We start from the raw sequence: 25,956 nt of genomic DNA on the forward strand, positions 1-25,956 counted from the left end.
GGCCCAGGATTGGAGAAGGAAGGAAGGAAGGAAAGAAAGAGGGGGGGGAGGAGAGAGGGAGGGAGGGAGAGAGGGAGGGAGGGAGGGAAGGAGAGAGGGAGGAAGAGACAGGAAGAGAATAGACCCTAAGTGCACACAGGTCAAAGACATGGGAGGTCAAATGTGTGTTCATTTCCACACCTAAACACACCTGCCTTTCCCAAGTCTACTCCATTTCTGAGTTCAATCTCGCACCACTCATGGGTCTCTTCAGCAATTTGTTTCTCACTACTTACCCTACAGTGCTATCTTCCCCTCCTCTCCCCTCCTGCCTCCACACCCCAGAGCCTCACACCTTCCTAACTCCACTGTTCTCTGTCCTTCACAGAGCTGGAACCTTCTCCAATCAATCCACCGAAGACTAATCAGAGTCTAGATCACAGACCTTTTAAATCCCCAGTCTTCACCAATTGTCAACGTTCCAGTAGACAATGTGGTCAGTATGAGAATAGGACCCTGCTCTGCCTGTCAAACCCAATAAATAAAACTTTTGACTGTCTTTTGCTCATCTACCCCATGGATGCATTTTTCAATTTAAGAGTCTTCAACCGCTCGACTTTAATTCCAAATACATTTCTCTCCAGGGGCATTCTTCCCTATTCCTGTCTTTCACTCCCCAAACTCATTGGTTTGACTCTGCAATTTCTAATTTATCTATTAACTCCTTTATGCATCATTCTTGGCTTTTGTTTCCAGTCCCTAGATCAAGGCAACTATGTACTCCTTTTTCTTTGTCTAATACTACAGGAAGTAACCATGCAATTCTGTTCATCGATCGCATGATTGAGAGGGCCAGAATTTTGAATTCAGAGCCAGGCACTGGTGGTTCACACCTGTAATCCTTACTGCTCAGAAGGTTGAGTCTAAGGATCACAGTTCAAAGCCAGCCAAGGCAGAAAAGTCTTTGAGACTCATCCCCCCCCAAAAAAAAGCTGTAAATGGAGCTGTGGCTCAAGTGGTAGAATACTAGCTTTGCACAAAAAATGCTCAGGGATAGTGGGAAGGCCCTGAGTCCAAGCCCCAGGACCAAAAAGACAGAAACAAATGTTGAACACAGATCTACAGAATTAGAGTTTTCAGAACACAGGATTTAATCCCTGGTCTCTGGCAAGAAATAACTAATTAGCTCAACACCCACCCAACTCAATCTTGGTCAAGCTCAGCCCAGAGGGGAAAACAAAATTAAGTTTCTGATCACTGGGGCACATTCCCAAATCTCTCTTATATGAGAACCTCCCAGGCTTACCCAAATTACTTTACAGTTGTAAAAGTATATATATGCGATATGTCAGTAATTTCAGTTACTCATGTTTGGGACTTAGTTTGAAAAGAATTTACCTGTACTGCTAAGTAACATGCTTAATGATGGGGTTCAAAGATGGTAATGAAATAGAGGCTGAAGAAATGCATGACATAGCTGGAGCCTAAGTTACAGCTTCAAAGGTTGGAGAGTAGCCTGAAGGCTTATGGTTTAAACATCTTTTTACTTAACAAAATTATATTAAAAAAAAAAAAGACCGGTGTCAACTACTCTCTCTGAAGCATCTTCAGCCTAAAATCTAACATGTTGCTCCAAACTGAATAAAATGCAGTAACAGCTCATGTATCTGGTTGAATCCCACACTAGCAAAGAGTTCCAACATAAATAAAGGTTTTCTGTCTTTTAGTATCATGTAATGTACGTTTGGCTGGGCCAAGTAATTTATGCCTGTAATCCTACCTACTCAAGAGGCTGAGATCTGAGGATTGCTGTTCGAAAGTCAGCCTAGAAAGAAAATTCTAAGAGACTCTTACCTCTAATCTAACAGCAAAAAGCCAGAGTGGAGTCATAGCTCAAGTGGTAGAATTCCAGCCTTGAGCAAAGAACTACACAAGAGCTCTAGGCTCTGCCTTTAAGTTCCATGGATATATAATATCCTCCAAATTGATTTTTCTTAATGCCAAAGAGGAATCAAATTGCTCTGCTTAGCTCTGGGATGAAAAGGAGGCCATGAGGGAGACACAAAGGGATGTGCTAGTAATAGCAACAGGCTAGAAAAGGGAAGACATTTTCTTTTATGACACAAGCCACAAGGGAAATGAAGGAGTGAGCAGGATTTCATCATATAATTTACCTGTTAACTTCCCTTCAAAATATTTCCAAACCTTCTCTCCAGTTATAAACCAGAAACAAGAGTACTGATGTCAAGGGATAGGTGAACAGAGCTTCGACATCCGGAGTCCACAGCCCAGATCTGTCACCATTATTTGAAACTTACCAGCAGGTAAGAGCAGGTGGCAGACATGACAAGATCTAAACTTTTCTGTGGGCCCAAGCTTGAAGGCTTCCAATCAGTTAGGGACACAATTTGGCCCTCACCACAGTAAATACTCCTTGAGCTAAAGCTTTAGACATGAATCAGAAGGTAGGGCAGAGACAAGTGGTAAGAACTGCCATCCCGGACATTTCTACATAGGCCAAAGAAACTTTTAACCACATGTGAGAACTTTATAAATTATCTGCAAACATGACTTCTGAATATATTGCCAAGGTCAATGCAGCCAAAAGTGGCTTTTTTCAGTCAATCATATCTAGGAGAGTCATGTTCAAACTCTAGATGCAATTTTCCAGACTAAGCAAGAAAGGGACTGGGAGTTTGGCCTAGTGGTAGAGTGCTTGTCTACATACACGAAGACCAGGGCTCAATTCCTCAGTACCACATACACAGAAAAAGCTAGAAGTGGTTCTGTGGCTCAAGTAGTAGAGCTCTAGCCTTGAGAAAGTCCAAGGACAGTGCTCAGGCTCTGAGTTCAAGCCCCAGGATTGGCAAAAAAAAAAAAAAATCAAATAAGCAGGACATTGAATACACGCAAGTTCCAGGCTTCCTGCAACTTTCTTTTTTCTCTCTCTCCTTCCAGCACTATGAAACTGCCATAAATTACTCATGACATTCTACAGGAGAAATATAAATGGGGAAACAGGTCAAAATCCTTCCCATTGCTTCATGCCAATTTTAGTTTCTGCCTCTGATTTCCCACCCCTTAGGAATAAAAGAAATGTGGACAGTTCCATGAGCTTGTCTAGATCTTCGTGGTTAATGAGTTTCCTAATAATATACATTCAATAGATAGGATTTGTGGAGCACAGATTGTTTATGCAATTCTATACCATGGGAGCAATTGAGATCTCTATTTTATTTTATTTTATTTTTTGTCTTTTCTTTTTGATACTGGGAATTGAACCCAAGACATTGCTCTTGTAAGGTAAGCACTTTGCCTCTGATTTTTTTTTTTAATGGAAGAAGATTTTCCTAAATTTATAGTTAGAGAATAAGGGAAACTAAATTTGGGCTCAAGCCACCCACTGTACAGGTCAAGGGCTTTATCGTTAGATGGTCTTTCTACCAACCCCCAGCCCAACACCATCTACCTTTTCATTTTACTACATTACTCCACCTCCAGGCTGCATTTCATTCCTGTCTTTGCGCTGGAGATGTTTGATGCCAAGGCCTCCTGAAAAGTCAGACACCTGAAGTGCTAGGAAATGAAATGCCCAAGATTACAGAAGCTGTAATTGCTTAAAAAAAAAAAAAGTTTCCTAATGTCATGGAAAGAATACATGGCAAATGAGAACTCCTGAAGAAAAACAAAAGATTTTTTTTTGTGTGTGTGGGTCATGGGGCTTCAACTTAGCCTGGGAGCTGTCCCTGAGCTCTATAGCTCAAGGCTACCACCCTACCCCTTGAGCCAAGCCCCACTTCTCGTTTTCTAGAGGTTAATTGTCCTTTTGTGCTGACTTTGAATCTTGATCCTCAGATCTCAGCCTCCTGAGTAGCTAGGATTACAGGCGTGAGCCACGGCCCCAGCTCCAAAGGTTTTTTTAATGGTAATGCTAGACTATTGACCCAATCCTAATTCAGAGCCAACATATATAACTTACATGTCCTTCTTGTACAAAAATCACTATGTGATTTATAACATTAACTTGTGATACTTGCTTCTAGATAATTTAAGAAAATACTGTCCTATTATTGCTGGAGATCTCTCTTGATTGCTCTATCTTTTAAAACAATGCAGTCATGTTTATTAAAAATAATCACACCAGGCACTGACAGCTCATGTCTGTAATCCTAGTGACTCAGGAGGCTGAGATCTGAGGGTTGTGGTTCAAAGCCAGCCCAGATATGAACGTCCCTGAGAATCTTATCCCCAGTCAACCACCAGGAAACCAGAAGTGGCACTGTGGCTCAAAGTAGTAGAGCACTAGCCTTGAGCTGAAGAGCTCAGAGACAGCACCTAGGCCTAGAGTTCAAGCCCCATGACCGACAACCCCTCCCCCGCAAAAAAATCACATGCATAAACTTTGATCCTGTAGCTCTTCTCCCAGGAGTTAATCCTTTGAGTATAAAAGCAGAATATGAACAAGGGAATAATATGAAGTCTAATCCACAAATAGAAATGGTGACTGAATCATGTTATAGCTGTGTCATGAAATACTACACAGTCATCAAAACAAATGTGATAGCCAGGTATATTGATATATAGTTATAATCCCAGCAGTGGGGAGGCTAGGGCAGAAACATACTAGGCAGACTAAGTTACCTAGGAAGTTCAAGGTTAACCTGAGATACACAATGAGACAATGAGATCCTGTCTCATTATGTATGTATATATATATATATATATGTGTGTGTGTATATATATATCAATAAAAGAAATGGAGTATATCAATCCATCTAAATGACATGAAAAAATCAAAATCAAAACATTATATATATGCCATTTTTATTGCACCACTTTTAATTATCTTTAAGCTGTTGTACAAAGGAGTTGCTATTTAACAAAGCAATTTATGAGTATGATACAATTTGATCAATGACATCCTTTTCATTATTCTCTCCCATTCTTCCCTAGCTATCCCTTCCCATACGTTTCTCAATTTTGTAGGCTATACATTGGATTTTTTTTTTTGCCAGTCCAGGGTCTGAGCACTGTCCTTGGGCTTTCTTGAGGCTAGCACTCTACCGCTTGAGCCACAGCACCACTTCCAACTTTTTCTGTGTATGTGGTACCGAGGAATCGAACCCAGGTCTTCATGCATGCTAGGCAAGCACTCTACCACTAGGGTAATCACAGATTCTGTGAGACAATAGGTCAGATTATTATACATTAGTCAGGCACTGTACACCATACAGAGTGAGCCCTAAAGTAAATTGAGAACTTTAGTTAATAATCATGAGTAAATATTGGCTCATTAATTGCAACAATTATGAGGAAGATGAAGAATGTTAATTATGTTAATAAGGGAAATCTCTCTTTTCCTACTCATTTTTTCCCTGCAAACTAAAAACAAGCCTTAAAATTAAAGTCTGTTAACGTAAAAGAAAATTATCAAAGCCCATGATATGTTCATTCAAATGTATATTTAAATATAATAAACAGAGAGAAAATTACAAATTAAGCCTAATTACATTGAGGAGAGCAGCAGAAGAAAACAGTAATGCAAATAAATAACACAAGAAATAATAAAGGTTCTTTGCATCTTTAAACTTTCAAGATGAAAACAATAGGTATGTAAGCATTCTATAATGCAATTCATGAACATAATTGTGTGTGTGTGTGTGTGTGCGCGCATGTGCACATATGAGAAAATTAAAAAGACCTTTTTCCAAAGACTTTCAGGATCCTTACTTCTATCACTTCAGAAATTTCCCTCTGAGTACCCAAGGGCCGTTTTCCTCAGCTTACTTTCCAAACATGGCTAACCAAGTAATAATCACAGACTGTCATTAAACAAGGAGTCAAGAGCTTCAGACTGAGCCTTGCACTAAGGCCCAATAGCTTATTTAGCTTACCTTACTAGGATTTAGTGTAATTGGTAGCCCTAAGAAATTTGAATTCTTAAGTCAGGTTTGATTCCTGTAATTCTAGAAATAAAAAAATCAAACAATGAATTTGAAATTCCTTTCTCCTTCCTTCCAAAGCCAACACTAAATGACCTGAGAATGTTCCCTGGCACAGTCTATTACATTAGGTTCACCTTAAACAATGCTTGAAAGTCCTAGTCAACACCATACAAACACAGCCAAAAACATCATCATCAAAATAAAGATTCCACCCAAGGAAGTCCACCATAATGTTCCAGTTATGAAGTTTCATTCACATGTGGAGAGACTGAAATCCTAATCTGCTGAAATCTACTTGAATACTTCAGTGGAAGTTATATTGCCTCTCAATCTAGCCTTCTTGCACAGGGCTGTTGCATGCCTCAAGGGACAATTTCCATCCTTACCCAGCAAGGTGTATTTGCCTCTAATTAAACCTAATCTCTATTACCTCCTGGTGGCCTCTGCAGGCTCTGTTTTGCAGGGTTGCCATGTCTATCATTTGGTTGCCTTCCGATGGTTACAAATGCAGAAAGTCCCACCCAGGCTTGACTTGATGAAGCCTGACAAAAACATTGGGCAGGAAGCAGCCAGAACCCTCTCTGTCGAGTTTACACAGTGAAACACAGCTCACAATTAGTTGCCCCTGCAGTTTTCACACCTGGGGCTCTTGAGCTTTGAGGGTGCAGGTGGCCTAATACAGAAGTAATTAGTTCCATGTCATTAGTTATTTATATGGAGCTTATCACCCTGGGTTGGCAATTTTCATTGACTCAGAACTGCAGGTGCACAAAGAAATACAGATCATGGAAAAAATGGTGTAGGGGGGGAGTAAGTCTCTGAAGCCAACTCCAAGAAACAATGTCATTCCTAGCAAACCACAACATTTTGAGAGTTGGCAAGACATTGAAAAAGGTGACTCACTACAGCTGCAAAGGTGATTCTGTTTAACTGGCATGACATTTTATTTTCACTATGTATTTGACAAGAAAAAAAAGTCTTCCCATTTTATTTTTAAAGAAAATTGGGGAATGAAGCCAGGCACCAGCGGCTCATGCTTGTAATCCAAGCTACTCAAGAGGCTGAGATCAATGATCACAGTTCAAAGTCAGCGTTGGAAGGAAAGTCCATGAAACTCTTACCTCAATTAACCACGAAAAATCTGAAGTGGAGCTGTGGTTCCAGTGGCAGAGCTCCAGTCTTGAACAAAAGAAGTCAAGTGAGAGCAAAAGACTGGAGTTTAAGCCTCAATATTAGTATGAATGTGCATGAGTGCACACACACACACATACACACACACACACACACACACTAAAAGAAAAACAGAATCCAAGGCCACTGCCTTACTTGAGACTTTACTTTCAAGCCCCAGTACCAGAACTGAACATAATAAATACATGTTGAATGTTTCCCAAGCTCAACTCTTCACTTAATGTTACCTAAAATATACCACAGAGGTAAAACAGAAAATGTGGTTTTGCAAATGACTCTAGTAGTGCTTAAAGAATTCCACCCACTGCAATAGACTCTTTTGATTGTAGATGTCACTATGTCAGTTTTCAGCTAAAAGTGCTTCTGATCTATTTCTACATTATAATCTCCTCCTGATGATTCTGATATATTATGATTTTTGCACTAATCATAAGCTCAGAACTCAAATAGTTTCTATGTGTATAGCCATCCCTCAAAGAAAGCATAATTGGGAATCAAACTTGGAGTGCAGCACTGTTCAGACTAAGATAGCACCTAGATTAATGAATATTGTTTTTTGTTTGGTCCTGAGGCTTGGTCTCGGGGCTTGGCAACTGTCCCTGAGCCTTTTTACTCAAAGAAAGTACTCTTTGGTGCTTAATTAGAGGTAAGAGTCTCACAGACCATAGTCTTTCCTGCCTGGTCAGGCTTCAAACTTCAATCCTCAGATCTCAGCCTCCTGAGTAGCTAGAATTATAGGTATGAGCCATGAGCACAAAGCTACTGTATTCAATTGAATAGAAAAATTTTAAATTGCCAGGCACTGGTGGCTCACACCAGCAATCCTACCTACTCAGGAGGCTGAGATTTGATGATTTCAGTTCAATGCTAGCCCAAATAGGAATGTCCATGAGACTCTAATCTCCAGTTAGTCACAGGAAAAGCTGGAAGTGTGACTATGGCTCAATTGGTAGAACACTAGACAGCCTTGAGCAAAAAGGAGTTCAGGACCCAGAGTGCAAGCCCCAGGAATTGCAAAAGGGAAAAAAATTACAAAGGAAAGAAAAAGCTAAAACCCTAAAATGGAAATTTGAAGTCATCACAACAATGTAATGTCTGTGTGAATATATGTACTGCATTTGCCTTAAGAGCTAGACTTGATTCTTAGCTAGATGTGACCCACCTTTGAACAGATTCTCAGTTCATCAGTAGGACAGCATTTTCCTCTCTAAATGACAATCCATTACAGATGTTTAGAGGATCAGTGACGTGAGTCGGAATATGGAAACATGCCTGAAGAGGTAAATAGTAAAATGGGGTGCTCAAGAGAAGGTCACCATGAACTAATTATGTCTCCATTTACAGATGGCATGTGCTCCTTGAGAAACTGTCCGTTCAAAAACCTCTGCAGAGTAAACTCTTTTTCTTTCTTACCCATTAAAAATTTCTTCCTGGAATCAAAATAATACAAGATCACATCTAAGAAAGTGGCAAAACTACACAAAAGTGGCATAACTATTGTGTGTGTGTGTGTGTGCATTCACTTTCTTTCAAAATTATTAATGAATAGTTTTAATGGCCTCAAGAAGAAAAAACTAAACATGAATTCCACTCATGGCTTTTTAGGGATTCTTCACACAAGATTATCAATGTTGAATCACCTCCGAGGTGCCAAGTTTCAGTTGTGGAAGAAGACTTTCTAACATCAACAGTTGTACATTTATGCCATGTCCAGTAAGCTACGTGGCACCATTAAGCCTGTTGCAGAAGACTTGAAAAACTTTAGTCAAGGGAAAACACAAAGCACACAGCCAAAGAGGAAGTCTCCTTCATGAGAAAAGAACAAAAACAAAAAAACAGCCAAATGCCAGGTTATCCTTTATTCCTGCCTTCATTATTTCTTCCTTTGCAAACACAAAGCCACCTTTGGATGCTCAAACATTTTCTGAGCAGCATTAATTTTATCACTGTCAACAGGCCTTCAGCCTCCTCAGATCATGCCAACATCATGTTACTTGGTATTTATATATTTGAGAATAACACTTTTCTGAGAAAGAATTTTGTTGATTAAGATTTCTAATTTGTGCCAACTCCAAAAAACCACATTTGAATCTCTACAGTTTACTTTGCTGTTATCAATAGAAAATGGATCAAGTTAAGCAAATTAATAAAGTAAACAAGATTGGAGGTAGGGGTGTTTAAATTTACTTAAGAGAACAAATTGTTTTCAAACACATTTACAACTACTCAACTGCACACAAACAGCGTTAATTATAAATGATCCTTATCTGTCATTCAGCTAGGTCTAGCAGGGTGTTTGTTTGCAAAGTCTTAACAGCCTGCTTATCATTACTACATGAACTAAAAGCTTCCATGTCACATTTCTTTGAAAATATTCTTATATTGTCATTTTTCTTACCAAACATCTCACAGCCATTTCACCATAGAAAAGTTATACTTTCTAACAACTGTTTACAATAATAAAGTATTCTTTGTAATATTGAGCATTATTAAAGAAAAGTGATTCAAGGAAGAGTTAGCAGATTTGACTGGACGTCACCTCAAATAGGAATAGAGAATAGATTGTCGTTACCAGTTGTATCACGATCTAAACTAAATCTCAGTCATTCAGTAAGGATGTGTAAGAGCACGTCACCCTTCACCTACATAATATTAACTGATACTTGTGTCTGACAAACACTTTTTGTATATATGTTTGCTTGTTTATTTGAAATATGGAAGGGAAGGGGGAAAACAAGATGATTGGGAGGGGATCGGGGAGGGGGAAGGAAATGGGAGAAAAACATGGGAAGGGGTATCAATGTTCAAGAAGTACTATACCCATTACCTGACGAATGTAACTGTAACCCCTCCATACATCACTCCAACAACAACAACAAAATCCTAGACTGAAAGAACATATATTGTAGTTGGAGAAGGCAGGTATTCTGCCATACTCATAACTAATAGGTAAGCTTTGAAATCTGGAACAAGTAGAACCACACATAGCTTATCAGTAATGTTAGAGATCTGGAAAGAAGAGTAGTTGCCATTTAAGAAAGCAACTTAAGGACCAGGAATTTGGCCTAGTGGTGGAGTGCTTGCCTAACATGCACGAAGACCCGGATTCAATTCCTGAGTACTACATAGAAAAGCTGGAAGTGGTGTTGTGGCTAAGTGGTAGAGCGCTAGCCTTGAGGAAAGCCCAAGGGCAGTGCTCAGGCCCCAGGACTGGCAAAAATTTAAAGGGGTAGGGTGGTAGCCTTGAGCTGAAGAGCTCAGGGACAACACTCAGGAGTAGGGCAGTAGCCTTGAGCTGAAAAACTCAGGGACAGTGCCCAGGCCCAAGTTCAAGACCCATGACCCGCATACACACACACACACACACACACACACACACACAAACCACTCACCCCACAAATGTTCTAACCCCCACAGAGCATGTGTGTCCCTCCATGGACAAATGGCAAGCCAAGCATGTATACTCTGCCAGTGTCTGTTATGTCTATACAGAGGCCATCACTGCGGGACACTGTGTTCTCTCTGAGATGGCATTCTCACAGAGATAGGCCTGTTTATCAATCAGATGCCAGCCCCGCCAGTGACTCCCTTTGACTGCAGTAGCCACAACTAGCCTTCACAGCAGTGAGATCTGTCATTATTGCCTGTTGTCCAATAACCTGGATTTCTGCCCACTTAGCAGGTTAAGTTAGAATAGGCTCTAAGTTTCTAAGTTTAAAAAAAAAAGTATTCGTTCCCTCTTACTTTGAGAGTCAGTTTAGAAGGCTCATAGAAGAAGGCAAATCTGAAGCTAAAGACCATTTACCCTGTCCTGGATATAAAGGCTGGTCTGCTATTCAAAGCACTGGAACACTGGAGAATGGAGTACATAGACCTGTGGTCCAGATCAATATTGGTGGCAGGAAGAGCAGAGGTTTTTGAAGAGGTGGAATAGAATGACAAAGCATATTTCTTTTGAACTAAATAACAGTTTCTCCCTGTGGCACACACTGTATACCCAGCATGCCACCCTTCCTGGTTATCTGCAGGACTGAGTTGGGGTTTTCCATTCTCCAGCACTCACTGTTGCCACCTGCTGGTAAATTGTCAAGATTGACCTGGTTCTGGGCACAAGGTTGAGGAGGGGGTGGGGGAGAGCGTGAACAGGGGTGGAGTGTCCTTTGTATATTTAGGGGAAGCACAAGTAGCTATACAAGGTTGAAGGCACAGTAAAATGTTTTCACTCCCTGAACACTCAGTCTTCTAAAGACAAGAAAAGTCCAGAAAGCAAAGGGACACAAATCTTATTCATATTTAATCTCCAAGAAGTTTTAGTCCTGTTGTTTAGCTAATACAAATGATTCTCAAAACATTTCCTCTTTCTCAATATGGAGTGTGTCAGGCCCATGTCCTGCTGACCACTACAGTTGTGTTGTGTTAACTTTGATCTCGTTCTCACTGTAATGGAACTTGACCTTGAGTGGAAGCTAGTTAACTAGTTTCTCATTTTCTTTAAGCAAAAACTCTTAGAGCAAAAGAAAGAGAGAAAGAGAGAGAGGAAGAAATTACAAAAGAAAGAAAGAGGAAGAAAGAAAGGGAAAGGGGGGGAAGCTCTTCTACCTTTTTAAGAATCCCAGGACTAAGAATGTTCAGAGACACCTCATCATTTCTAAAAGAACATTCAGAAGTATACAGGCCAACACTCCTGGAAAGGCCGAGGTTGAAGAAGTTGTTTGAAGTAAAGCAAACCTAGTTTTTTTAAAGGCCCACACTGAACTGTAAGTTGCTATGGAATATGAAATAGAAACGCATTTACTTCAACTTTTCCCTGCTCATAAATAGCCAATACCCCAGCATATGTTTCCTTGGAAATTCGGACATATTGGAAGCCACCGTGCAGAGCTCTACAAGCTTTTCAACTCATAAGTTTATGGTCCCACAACAGGAAGGTTTCAGATGAAAATCTACCATGTCAGGAAGTTCAAGAGGCAAGGTCCCTAGAGCCACCTAACATACCCACAGTGCACAGATGCCACATTGTAAAGATGTTTAAGTGTTTTCTTCAGTATTGATGTCTATATTGACTAAGTCCAGAGTGGATGACATACACATACAATTACCCCCTCTTTGAGCTTTAATTTGGAAAGGGAGCTCTGTTTTAATATAGATATTCATATTTCATTCCATGGCCCATGTTAACCATAAAAAAACAATGTAACAAGGTCAGGTTTTGGGTCTTGTTGTTTCTCCACCCACTCTTTCCAGATGATTGAATCCAAATCCACAGCCTATAAATGCCACTTAGAGTTTAGAAGTGTGTGTGTGTGTGTGTGTGTGTGTGTGTATGTGTGTGTTGATACTGGGTTTTGAACTCAGGACCTTGTGGCTTTCTAGCACTACAGCCATGTCCCCAGCTCCTTGTTCAGGGAAGGAGACTTAATTATTTTTCAGATGGTATCTCCTAGTTTTATCTAGAACAGGCCTCAGAACAGATAGTGGTCAATGATGTCTTGGGGAAGCTAGGATTCTATAATCCACCTGCATGCCTTTACTTGCCACTCATGTGGAAGATAGCTGGTATGTCATCCTCCCACAGACTTCCCCCTCCCCCCTGTACTGCATCCCTACCTGAAAGAAGCTCCACTCCTCTCCCCTGGCCATTTATTAACCACTCTGTAGCAGAAATACAAAGGAGATCTTGTCATCTCATGTTTAAAATCCTCTATTGAACATACAGATTGAGACCAAGTCTCTTTTTCTGACCAACCTGGCAAGCTCAGCTCACATCATTCCCAGCTAGCCTGGGTATACTTCTATTCCTCCAATCAGCCAAGTCTTGTCCCTTTTCCTTCAGAAGATTCAGCTTAACTATCAAGTTCAGGAAAATGAGCCTAAATTACCATATCTAAAATATGTATTCAAACATACTTCTGATACTGCTGATTACTCTTTTTATTGTTTTTTTTTCTTTTTTTGCATGTTTTGAGGCTTGAATTCTGGACCTGGGCTCTGAGCCTGGGCTCAGGGACAAGGCTAGGGCTCTACCACTTTTTTTTTTGCTCAACTTTAGGACTCTACCACTTTGAGCCACAAGGCAACTTCCAGTTTTCTGAAGGTTCATTGGAGATAAAAGTTTCATGGACTTTTCTGCCTGATCTGGCTTTGAACTGCAGATCTCAGCCTTCTGAGTAGCCAGGATACAAGCATGAGCCATTGGCTCCAGGCTAGCCCTGATAACTTTTATGGCTGCCCTCTGCCCTCACATGTACTATGAGAATGCTGAATTTTGTTCAAGAACAGGCAAAGAGACTTTGATCTTAGAAATACAGTATCCTCCTACCTACAAGACAAGACTTGTAATAGCTCTTTCTCAGGCAAAGTAATCCTTTTTCTTCCCAAGGTGAAGCAAGTTTAGAAATGTTTTGAGATTCTGAGCCAGGCGTTGAGGCTCACACCTGTAATCCTAGCTACTTAGGAGGCTGAGATCTGAGTATCCAAGTTCAAAGCCAGCCTGGGCACAAAAGGACCTGACACTCCAATTAACCTCTAGAAAATGGAAAGTGGGGCTTGGCTCAAGGGTAGGGTGGTAGCCATGAGCTGAAGAGCTCAGGGATAGCACCCAGTCCGAGTTCAAGCCCTAACCGCCCCCCCCCCAAAAAAAAATAAGAAAAAAGAAAAGAGAGAAAATGTTCTATGATTCTGTACCTACCAATAGGAGGCAAATAGATGACATTCTATTGAGGTTATCCTTAAAAAAAAAGAAAGAAAGAAAGAAAGCAAACCTACGCAAACAGCTTTTATCTCTACCACTAATTTCCTGAATAAGATTGGAATTGGAGCATGTAATGGCTGCAGCTGTTAGCATCCATCTTGTAGTGATGAGATAAACAACATGATGATAAGAACCAACATATATTAAAGAAGATTTGAATTCAATTGCTGATAGAGTAGAGTAGAGCTTTGTTTTAATCTTCTAAAGCACTAAGTGCTGGTGGTTCATGCCTATAATCATAGCTGTTCAAGAAGCTGGGATCTGAGTATGAATGCTTGAATTTCCTGCCTGAGCAGAAAGTTCCTGTGACTCTTATCTCCAGTTAACCAATAGAAGGTGGAACTGGAGCTGAAGTTCAACTGGTAGAGCTCTAGTTTGGAGCCACAAAGCTTAGGAACAGCACCTGGACTGAGTTCAATCCCCATGATTGACCCAAACAAGAAAAAGAAAAGAAAAGACTTATTACCATGTGATACAGTGCAAAATGCACTTGTTTATTGCCTATCTTCCTCCTGGTATTGTCTAACACCTTCAAAAACAAAGCCTTCTCCTGTTTTGTTCAAGAGGATTCCAGAATTTCGGCATGTCTGCCATACCACGGGTGTTCAAGAAAGACCTACTGAATGAGGGAACAAAGTAGACATCACTGCCCCATGACTCAGTTTCCACATCTATGAAGCCAAGGAGGGAAAAATCACAGAGTTTCTGTTCTCTTGCTCCAAGTCAGTTAGAAAGCCTCTCCCCACATACCTTGAGAACAAGGAAGGTATGGACCCACCCAAAACTGGCGGTGGATGGGATCTGTGAGGCCTCCACTGCTGGCTTCCTGGGTGGCCACAGCAAGCCACTTCCTTCTGTTCTTTGAGCTCCCCATTCAGTGGAGGCTACCACTTACCTACCTATCTACCTGCCTGCCTACCTACCGCATCGAGGAGATGGGAGCATTAATTAATGCTTGTAAAGTACCCTGGTATTTCTCCATTAAAAGATTCAATTATAGTAAATTGTTACTATTAGGTAAATGAAAACAAAATAATGAGACTGTTCTAGGCACTGTAATTCATATTTGCAGTGCAGGTTCAAAAACACAAGAAAACCTCATCTACCTTCTAACACGAAGGACAAGCGTGATATACCAAATCACAGGTATTGCTATCATTCAATACTCTGGAAAGAAATTGAGCTCTGAAGACCAAAAATGGCAACTTTGAAGTAATGTACCCACTACCTGATGAATGTAACTGTAATCCCTCTATATATTACCCTGATAATAGAATACAATTTTTTTAAAGAAGGAAATTTTCCTAGGTTTTCTCTATGTGTGAATAGAGACTGCTTTATTCACAACTAAAGAGAAATGAAACCTATATGCTAACACATTGTCTACTTTATATTATCTTCAAACACCAGAATGAAAAAGGTTTGTTTTTTTCTTTTGCTACTTCTGAAGCTTGAACTTAAGGCCTGAGCACTTTCCTTAGGCTTTTTCCATCAGTTGAGCCAGATCACCACTTCTGGCTATTTCTTTGTATGTGAAATCAAACCCAGGACTTCCTATATACTAGACAAGCATTCTATGAAAATCTTTTAAAGCCTAAAATACTCAGAAAAAAACTCATATTTGTGAAGATAATCAAGGTTGATTCAAAGAAAACATAATGTACAAAGAGTCATAGTTCGAAGTACCAAGAACAAGAAATAAAGAAAGGTGACTTTCTACTGACCTAGGTAATCTTAGGTGAGCTGGGATTTTTTTAAAGCTGTAGTAAATTAAACTTTTCAGCTGTTTTAAGCAAAATTTGTTTCTTTAGTCTTGCCATGATATTCGGTCTTTATCCTTTCCACCTAAGCCAACCTCCTTCTTTTCTCTCTCCCTTTAATGTCCCTTTGTTCCCTTTCACAATCTTCCTCTTTCTCTTTCTACTGTCTCCCTCCCTCCTTTCCTTTCTCTTTCCTTTCTTCCCCCTCCCTTCCTTTTTTTCTTCCTCATTGAAAAGAAACTCATAGCTGATCTACCCTGCTTGCTGGCTGCAGAAAACCTAGAGAGCTGCTTCTTGCTGAAAGACCCAATCACCCTCCTATGATGTTGGAGTTTATGGTGACATCTAAGGAGAGCCAAAAGAACTTTCTAGAAATATTTGTGTTTTGGGGTACTAATGGTATCTGGAGAAGAGCAAGCCCTCAGGGGCTCATTAGCTTCATAAGTAAGGTGATTGAGTTTGTGTAAAGGAATCAATTCCTTACATGCCCTTAAACCCCAGCCATGAATTTCCAGATTGCCCACTCTCAGATTCCTAAGAAAAAGAAATATTGAGGCTTTGCTAAGTGGAAAAAAAAACCTAGATAAACTTACAAAATGAGTTTTATCTCCTGGACCTGTTTGTTGAGAAACAGCAGGATGGGTTAGGGATTGGGGTAACCAAATTAAAATTATGATATATCTGCTCAGAAATATATCATCAAACATTCCATGTTTTTAGGAGGAGTTAGGATAACCTCCATTCCAGATATGGTAACTGAGGGGTACCAGATTGGGAAGATCTACAAAGATGAATTCCACTCCATAGAAAGTCTTCATTGGTGACCTGACTCACCCCCCTCCTAAAGCAGGCATATGCTAGAAAAACTTTCTTTGCTTCCATCAAACTATCCGAGAAAATGCTTTCCTATTCAGTATGACTTTGCTTTCCTAAGTATAACCTACAGATTGGCATGCCAGCATCGCTTGGAACTCATTTGAATGAAACCCAAAGATGGATGTGTTAATACACATCTGTAATGTAGTGTGCAGGAAGGTGAAATGGGAGGAGCACCAACTCCACACCACCTTGTGTGGACTCAAATTAAAAAAAAATAGGAAGAGAATAAAAGAAATACAATTCTCAGAATCGGGTTTCCACTCCCCACCCCAGCCCTCAATTAACCATTAGAAATGGGAAGTGGGTAGGGTGGTAGCCTTGAGCTGAAGCACTCAGGCACAGTGCCCAGGCCCAGAGTTCAAACCACATGACACCCCGCCCCACCGAAAAAAGAAAAACGATCATGCCTACATTGAAGAAAAGAAGCAACTCCTAATTTAAAATAAGATATGTTGGCCAGGCGCGGTGGCTCATACCTGTAGCTACTCAGGAGGCTGAGATCTGAGGATCATGGTTCAATGCCCAGGCCCAGAGTTCAAGCCCCATGACCCACCAAAAAAAAAACAAAAAGAAAGACAGAAAGAAGACATGTTGTTTTTATCACCTAGTAGCATAAAGATATGATCCCAAACAGTTTTTATCCTAAGATTATAAAGGTCTAGGTATGTAAAGTTTGATTTTTTCCAGTGGCCAAACATAAACACTGCTACTCTGTCTGTAAAGGAAGGAATGTGTTGTTTGGTTGCTGTTGTCCAGATTCTTCCTGGAGCGCTAAGCTGTGTCACCCCATTGCAGGGTGGTGAGCACAATGGGGCACTGGAGGAGTGAGCCTTCATTCCATCTGCCATAATAGAGCTGTTATACCCAGGCCATCCTCCTCTCTGCCAAAACTGTAGTCTTCTCCTTTCCTTTTATGTAAAGAAAAATCTATACGAAATATACCAGCTATGTTGGTCCCCTGAAAGAAAAATCGAGTGCAACAATGCTTCATGAATGGATAGTTCAAGCATCTTCTTGAGTAATCTTTTCTTAGTGTATCCACTCTACCCCAATGTGCATCATCAAAATGTTAAACATGTGTGGGCATGTGTCAGCCACTGAAGTGTACACATTCTCATCACCTCTTTCCATACTACCAAAACCCTATACTGGTCAGAACAGCTACAAAGTACAACTCCTGGCTTCTTAAGAACAAGATGGGCATGCAGTAAGATAGAAGAGGAAATCAGTGAGTAGAAGAACTAGTAGGCTCTTTTCTCTCTTTGTATTTCTACACGATGGATAATGTGATACTTATGCCGGGGCTGCCATCTTTCCATTCAGAGGCAGCCTTGAGGATGACACACACTAATGATGGCAAATACAAAAAAAGAAAAGCAGCAAAGATCTCAAGAAGACCATGGAGCTCCCATTCTGTCCTTGTACTACCACCATATTGAAGTAGGGAGATCAGATCTCACCATTGTCATCTTGGCCACATGGTGGATGGTAGGGACTGGCATGACCCTATTTAGGCCTGGATCAGCTCAGGTACTATTCTTCCCTGCCCACATATCTCAGTGGCATGTCCTGTTTCCTTGTCTCTTCTTGGGTCACTGTGGCGTCCCACTTCAGCTGTCCATTGGAGTTGAGTTGGTTTGTTGGTATTGTTTTTGTTCTTTCTTTCTCTCTGGCCTTCATGGCTCTGTTTCCTAACAGTGTTATTAAGTATATTTGCTGGTTGCTGGTCTTTGAAACAGTAGAAGGCTGATTCAGTCTTTCAAAATGTGTCTTCTCGGCCAGGAGTTTGGCCTAGTAGTAGAGTGCTTGCCTAGCATGCACAAAGACCCGAGTTTGATTCCTTGGTGCCACATACTTAGGAAAAGCTGAGGCTCAAGTGGTAGAGCTCTAGCCTTGAGAAAAATTCAAGGACAGTGCTCAGGCCCTGAGCTTAAGCCCAAGACTGGCAAAAAAAAAAAAATGTGTCTTCTCCATTTTCTCACTGTACAATAATGTTCCAAGCTTAGCATAGAGTGGAAGGCATTCTTACCTGATTTAATGAACTATGAGTTGGGACTCTTTAGTTTTAAAATGTAAGTGTTTGAAATTGCAATTCCCAAAGGACACTTCCGGGGCCTCTCATGGTGAGTGATAGAGATTAATTATATGTAGCCAAGAAGATTGAATGGAAGGGGGGAAAAAAACCCACTGAGTTTCAAAATGGACCTGTGAGTGTTAATACATGACTGTTTGGAAGGCATAAATTAAATTGCATTGTTATGCATTCTTTAATTAAACTGTACAGATATAAACTATTGACTTCCTACAGGGAAGTCTTGCATTGAATGATAAAAATTTGTACTTTGTTTAATTCATGCGCCCCTGTTAGGCCACCCACTGGACAGATTCCGTGCTAGGGATGGGTAAAGGGATCTGTGCGTATCTTTGTCCAACTCCATCCTTCACTGGAGAAGGCAGGAAGGCAGCTTTTCCTCCTCAGCACCCTGGCCAGCAGCCTCACTCTGAGCTTCCCTGGCTCAGCATCTTCAGATCTCTTCCCACCCCCACTGAGGGCCTCATCTCCCATCCCAAGGAAGAGTAAGACAAGAGAAAGCATTTAAAAGTAGCTTACCGATGGGAAATGTTGTGGGTTAGTGAGTCTGTTTTGCCCCACCACACAGAAAGAAGTGTTTATGTTCATCACAATTGTTACTTTTACTTTTTTCTTTTTAACTCTATGATAATTTTCTATGTTCCTTACAGGAGAGCAAATTTAATCTAGAATAAAAAGAAAGCAACTTAGTATATTACAAGTGTGAACTTTTAAATAATAGAAGTCTGGTTTCCAGGAGTCTTTTTCTCATTTATTACAAAAAATGTAGTCATCTGTTTTATATTTACACACAGTGTGTGTGTGTGTGTGTGTGTGTGTGTGTGTGTGTGTGTGTTGCACTGGGGCTAGGATTCAGAGCATGGGCAATGTCCTTTAAGGTTTTCAAGGTTGGCACTCTACCACTTGAGCCACACCTTCATTTCTGCCTCTTTTTTTGAGGGGGGGGTGATTAATGAGGGATAAGAGTCTCATGTGCTTTCCCACCCGAGCTGTCTTCAAACTATAATTCTAAGATCTTGGTCTTCTGAGTAGCTAGGATTATTGGTGTGAGCCACCAGTGCTTGCCCACATCTATATTCCTTAGGAAGAGAGGGAGAAAAAGAGGGAGGGAAGAAAGAAGAAAGGAAGGAAGGAATAGTCAATGGCCGTTTTTTAACTATTTTCTGTTTTTACTGTAAATATTAGGTTAAGCCCAGGTCCCCTTCCATGAAGGCTGGTTCAACTCACTGGTGCTTTCTAGCTATCCATCTTGTCCTAGATTTGTTTGTGTCAGCAAACTGAGGCTCCAAAATGTTTACACAACAATCAGGCCCCACCTGTGACAGTAAAATGCATTGTAAACTAAGTGTAGGAATCCTGGTGGTAAGAAATTGAGTATGCATTGTTTAAATAGTTACTGGCTGGGTTGGGTATGTTGCCTATGAAAGAGAATCTGAAAACAATAATGAGTGTAAGAAAGGGAAATATTACTGGAATGTTGGAATTGCAAATGAAACCCACAGAAGTCAGGAAATGCAAGAATTAGGACTCCCCTTGCTCCCTTAATTCTGCCCCTGGTGTGGAGGTATGAGTGGTGTTGGTATCTTTCATTACCAGAACCCATAATGCTTAGCAACAGGGCCCACTTAGGATGGTAATGAAGAAGCATATGACCTCTTGTGAAATGAGCTTTAAATACACTGAAAGGTTAACGACTGGTGTAACAAGGTACTTTTTCCTGTAAAAGTTTAATGTTAATTTATAAAAGTCGGATAACATTGTTACGGCGTGAAATATGTAATACACAGAGCAGCACTGCCCTGGGGCATAGTAGGTGTACAATGGGTTCACAATGAAATTTTTCCCAGCTTCAGTGCTTTTAATAAAAAAAAAAAGTGAAAATAATTCTTTCTCCCTAGGAACTATATGAAAACTAGGTAATGTGGTAAGCATTCAGAATCTTGGTTTTTGGTTTATGTGAGAATCAATTCCAGAATCTACAAACTAGTTAGAAATAAATGAACAAACCCATGTGGAAGGGAAGATCCATAATGAAAAATGATGTCCTTCTCTCCTTGCCTGCAAAATAAAAATACATCTAGCTGATGTTTATATTTTATTCTTTTTCTCCTCCTTTGTCTTCCTAATGAAATGAATTCTTAACGAATTGATGCCTCTCTTAGGTAGAAAGAAATCAGTGCAACTATCCAAACTATTTGGAGATGTAAACAAAAGCAGGGTTGGAAACATATTACAAATATCAAGTGTAAGACAATTATTCTTGCCCCAACCATGAAGGCAGAGTGAATAGTGAGTGGACAGAAACAAGTACACTGGTCAGACAAGTTGCTTTAATGATTATTAAAGCTTTGCTGAAGCTTTTAGCTGCCTGAAGGTTCGAATGCAAATGAACTCTTTCAGGAATGGCTGCATAATTTGTGAGACTCAATGCACAATGAAAATATCCCTCCCTAAGAAAAATTAAGAATTTAAGTTTTTAAATTGGAATTAATTTTAAATTAATTGCAGGATTATACAAACTCACACCTACAATCCTAGTTATTCAGGAGGCTGAGATCTGAGGATTATGGTTGGAAGCTGGCCAGGGCAGAAAAGTCCTGAGACTCTTATCTCCAATTAACCACCAAAAAGCTGAAAGTAGAGCTGTAGTTCAATTGGTAAAGTGCTAGCCTTTAGAGGAAATGCTAATCGCCCCAAGTTCAAGCCTCAGTAATACACACACACACACACACACACACACACACACACACACACACACACACACACAGTGAATTGTCAGATGGTAACAGGCGCATATTAAAGCAAATAAGAGCCTTTTTAAACACAGAACCCCGTGTTACTCCAAGCTGCGTATTGTGACCCTTTCTTTTCTCCCTGAATGATCATTGCCATGTCTTGTTCTTGGTCTCTAAGTTAGCTCTCCTTGGCTTGTAAATCCCTTATGTGCAGAGACATGCTCCAGAACCAGATGAATTTATCTTCCAGTCCCCGCAGCCACATCTTTTTTATTTAATTGGAAGACCCTAAACACATTGTTTAATATCTGAGATTTTGATGTCTCATCTGTTCAAAATAGCAGTAATATCTTCAGGATAGGGGAGACAGTATTGCTATTATGATGAAATAGGGCATTCAGTGTTTAGAGCATATTAAGTCAGCCAGAAAGTGGCTAGGATTTTTTGTTTGGGGTGTGTGTGTGTGTGTGTGTGTGTGTGTGTATGTGTGTGTATGTGTGTGTATGTGTGTGTGTTCTTGTTTTCTTTCCATTCTGGAATTTAAATTCAGGGCTGTACATTTGCTACCAGATCCTCTTCCATTTGAGCCATGCCCTATCTGTTATTTTGCTTTCTTGTCTCTCAGCTAGAAATGTCATGCCCTTTCTCCAGGGCCAGCCTCAAATTGACCCCTTCCTACCTGTTGCTGGAATGATTATACCTGTGTCCCACCATGCCTGGTTTGTTTATTGTAATGGCATCTTACGAATATTTTCCCCGTGCTGGCCTTAAACCATGATCTTTGTGATCAACACATGTTGAGTAGCTGGAGATGATAAGTATGTATTTTAGTAGCTATTCTCATTACATCATCACTTTGTTGTGAACATTACAGTAAAATAATTAATAGAATTTCAAGATACCCAGTAATATGAAATAGGCTGATAAGAAGGAGGAGGAGGAGGAGGAGGAGGAGAGGAGGAGGAGGAGGAGGAGGAGGAGGAGGAGGAGGAGGAGGAGGAGGAGGAGGAGGAGGAGGAGGAGGAGAAGAGGAGTTCATATGACCACCTGGAACTTGCTGAGATAGACTGTATTACCTACCAAGAACAATTCAGCATGGCACTAACTAAAAGGCAATACCTCAAACATTGTCAGCCATATTGCCTGAAAGTTGGTTAGCAATGTCAGTTCTGTACACTAGACCTAATAAATCAAGCCTGTGCAGTCCACCTGACCACCCAGAAGTTCCAGGGCTCCTCCATATCTCAAGTGGGATGCCAAGTGTCAAACTTTTGGATGAGTTACATGAGTTAGTTAGGTATGTGAGTTGACAAAGATAATTATCCAACCTATGCCTTTTTGTGGGGGGGGGTCATTTGAAGGGCTTGAACCCAGGGCCTGGGCTCTGTCTCTGACATTTATTGATCAAGGTTAGCACTCTACCACTTTGAACCAAAGCACTACTGCTAGTTTTCTGGCTGTTAATTGGAAATAAACATCTCATGGACTTCCCTGCCCCAGGTGGCTTCAAACATCTATCCTCACATCTCATCATCCTTAGTAGCTAGGATTATAGGCATGAGCCACTGGCACTTTATAAAAGCTCTACTTCTATAAGATTACAAGAACAAGATACACAAGAATTCCAAATAGGCTTGCCAGCTCGGAGATTTATTTTTTCCCCTAAATTCAAGGCCCATTTTACCATCTTGACAGGGATGAAAGGGAATGTTAGAGGGATTCATTGAAGAATCACACTGAAATTGATTTAAGATATTTATTCATTTCACCTTTCGCACTGTTTATTTGGAAGGCCACATAGAGGTTTTGCTTTTTCCCTTTCTACTTTCTATATTGCTAGAATTGTTTTTTAAACTTTACATGCCCAATACACATCATTACAATACTCATGCATTTAAAAAAAAATACCTGAATTATTTTTGGAATGTTTTGAAAGTAATATTCAGCAATATCTTATTTTAAATGAATAGTTTTAAAGGAAGCTGCCACCATCTAAATGACAATAGCAATAACAACAAGAACAACAACAAAGCATGGCTGTAATGAATTCGCCCAAAGCCAGAAGAAAAAAAGATGTTTGAAAGTCAACTGGAATAGTCAGGGCTGGTCTTCAAAAAAAAAAAAAAGAAAGAAATACAGCTTGTGGATTTGTAGCCTTACACACTGAGCAAGCCCCCCCCCCTCTTTTTTTTGCCTGGGGAAGTACTGACAGCAGGGCCTCTAATTTCATGAAATAAGCCAGGTTGACCTCGAAAACTGTTGGCAAGGAAATTACACAGGAGTGAGGCCCCTTCACAGGGTTCTCTTTTGGGTTTTTATTCTTTTTAGGGTTGGTTTCCATAGAAATCTACACCTGCCACTTCCCTGGGGTCTTTAAGCCTGAGGAAAAAAGAGGGGACAATACAGATTTTTCCAGGCTTTTCTTTTCTTTTTTCTTTTTCCTCCTCTTAGTGATTTTGCTGACTATGTTTTCAGAAACCTGGTTGTGAGACTGGCAGAGAAATTTCCATCTGTAATTGTCCCTTTTTATTTTCCCTGTTCTTGCCTTTAGGGAACCTTGAGAACATGAGATACTAAAGCATCCGTGCAGAGCTTTCTACTGCACAGATATGAAATTGGGTGAGATGCCAGGAACAACATTGTTGTTGTAGAATATTTTGATAATGATAAGAGTCCTTTGTATTCCCAGTGGAGAAATTCTTCCCCAAAGAAACCAGGGACCTTTAAATCTTTAAAAACTTGCCTACAGCCAAAGTAAGGACATAGGCTTTTTTGTTTGTTTCTTTCTTTCTTTACTAGTTTGTAATGTAGAATGTGAAAGTTACTAAGACAATTAATTGGTCACCAGCTGGGAAGGCTCAGGCCCAGCCAGGTGACCTCTGATTGGTGTAAAAATATGTGACAATCTCTGCTGGCCCCTGAGTGTGACTCAGTCCAGAGTAGATGCATGGATCCTAGCTTTCCTTCTCCTCACACAAGAATGTAGGCTGAGAAAGGATTACAAGCAGCTCTCTCCCCATGGGGAGGGGATAACAGGCTCTTTTAGGGTGTTAGTCAACATTGACTGAGCTCTGACTGTTTGTGGATTCCTCTGGTGGGAAGGTGATGGAGTATAAATAGAAGAAACAAATACCAAGAGGAGCTTACAACGGTTTAGGAATACACTGTGTATTGCATCACCTGATATTTTCATAGGATGAAGGCTTTGTGTTGATTTTTACTCCACAAATTAGCTTCGCATTCTGAAACAAGATTTCAGTATTGACCAAGAGTTTCAAAGATCAGGTTAATATATACATGCATATGCATGTGTGTGTTATGTTTTTAATGATCATATTATACATATTCCTATTATATTTGTCTTGTTTGCTTGCTTACTTGTTGGTTATATTTACCCTAGAACCTGTTATTTAAGACTCTCTCCCTCCCTCCCTCCCTCCCTCCCTCTCTCTCCCTCTCTCTCTCTCTCTCTCTCTCTCTTCCCCCCCCCCCCCCCCCCCCCCCGCCCCCAGTCCTGGGGCTTGAATGCAGGGCCTGGGTGCTATCCCTGAGCTTTTGTGCTCTAGACTGGTGATCTACCACTAGAGGCTCCACTGAAGGCTTTTTTTGCTGGTTAATTGGAGATAAGAGTTTCCCAAGCTTTCCTGTCCATGCTGGCTTCTAACTGAACACAATCCTCAGATCTCAGCCTCCTGAGTAGCTAGGAGAAAGGTGTGAGCCACCTTCACCTGGCTAAACTTTTCAAGTTTTAATAAGTCTAACTTACATACCATCATTCACCACTTTAAATAATTTAAACGGTTTAAGTACACTTAAAGAATTGTCCTATGTGGACATTACCAAAACCCAGGATTAAGAACCTTTCTTTCTAGCACCACAGAAAGACCTCTCACGCTAATTTCTAGTGAGACTCCAGCTCAGACAACCAATAATTTAACTTTCTCTTCCTATGGATTTTTCTTTTCTGGGACCTTCATACAAAAGTATATCATGAACAGATGCATGTGCACAGATGTAATACAATATTCCTACCATGTTATTAGTATTATATATTGTTAATTGTAATATACCAAATATGCATATATAATAAACATGCAGATTTACTTATACTCTCTGATTTCTATACTTAATATGTTTTTTAATTCATCCAGGATTTGTCATGTGTCAATAGTTCATGTCAATGCTGATAATATCCAATTGTATGAATGGAGCATACTTTGTTTATCTGTTTAATTGTTGATAGTATTTGATTAATTTCTGCTTTGGGACTACCTTGAAAAATGCTGGTTTAAGCATCTATATGACAATCTTTAAGAACAGACTCTTATGTAGCTCCTCATATATAAAATTAACTCAAACAGATCATGCTCTGGACCCACAGAAGAAAAGACAGGACTGAAAGTTTATGACATTGGATTTGGCAGTGATTTCTTAGATATACAACACCAGGAAAAAGAGACAAGTTGAACAGGATGAACATTTTTAAGAACTGAGTATCAGAAGATATTATCATCAGGAAGAATACAAGCCACAGGATGGGGGGAGTATTTATAAATCATTTATCAGAAAAGGGTTGATATGCATAAGTATATTATTTGAGGAGTTTCTTTTACTCAGTATCTAT

This window comes from Megascapheus bottae, chromosome 18 (assembly GCF_031878675.1).
Source record: "Megascapheus bottae isolate mThoBot1 chromosome 18, mThoBot2.hap1, whole genome shotgun sequence".
Lineage (NCBI taxonomy): Eukaryota > Metazoa > Chordata > Mammalia > Rodentia > Geomyidae > Megascapheus > Megascapheus bottae.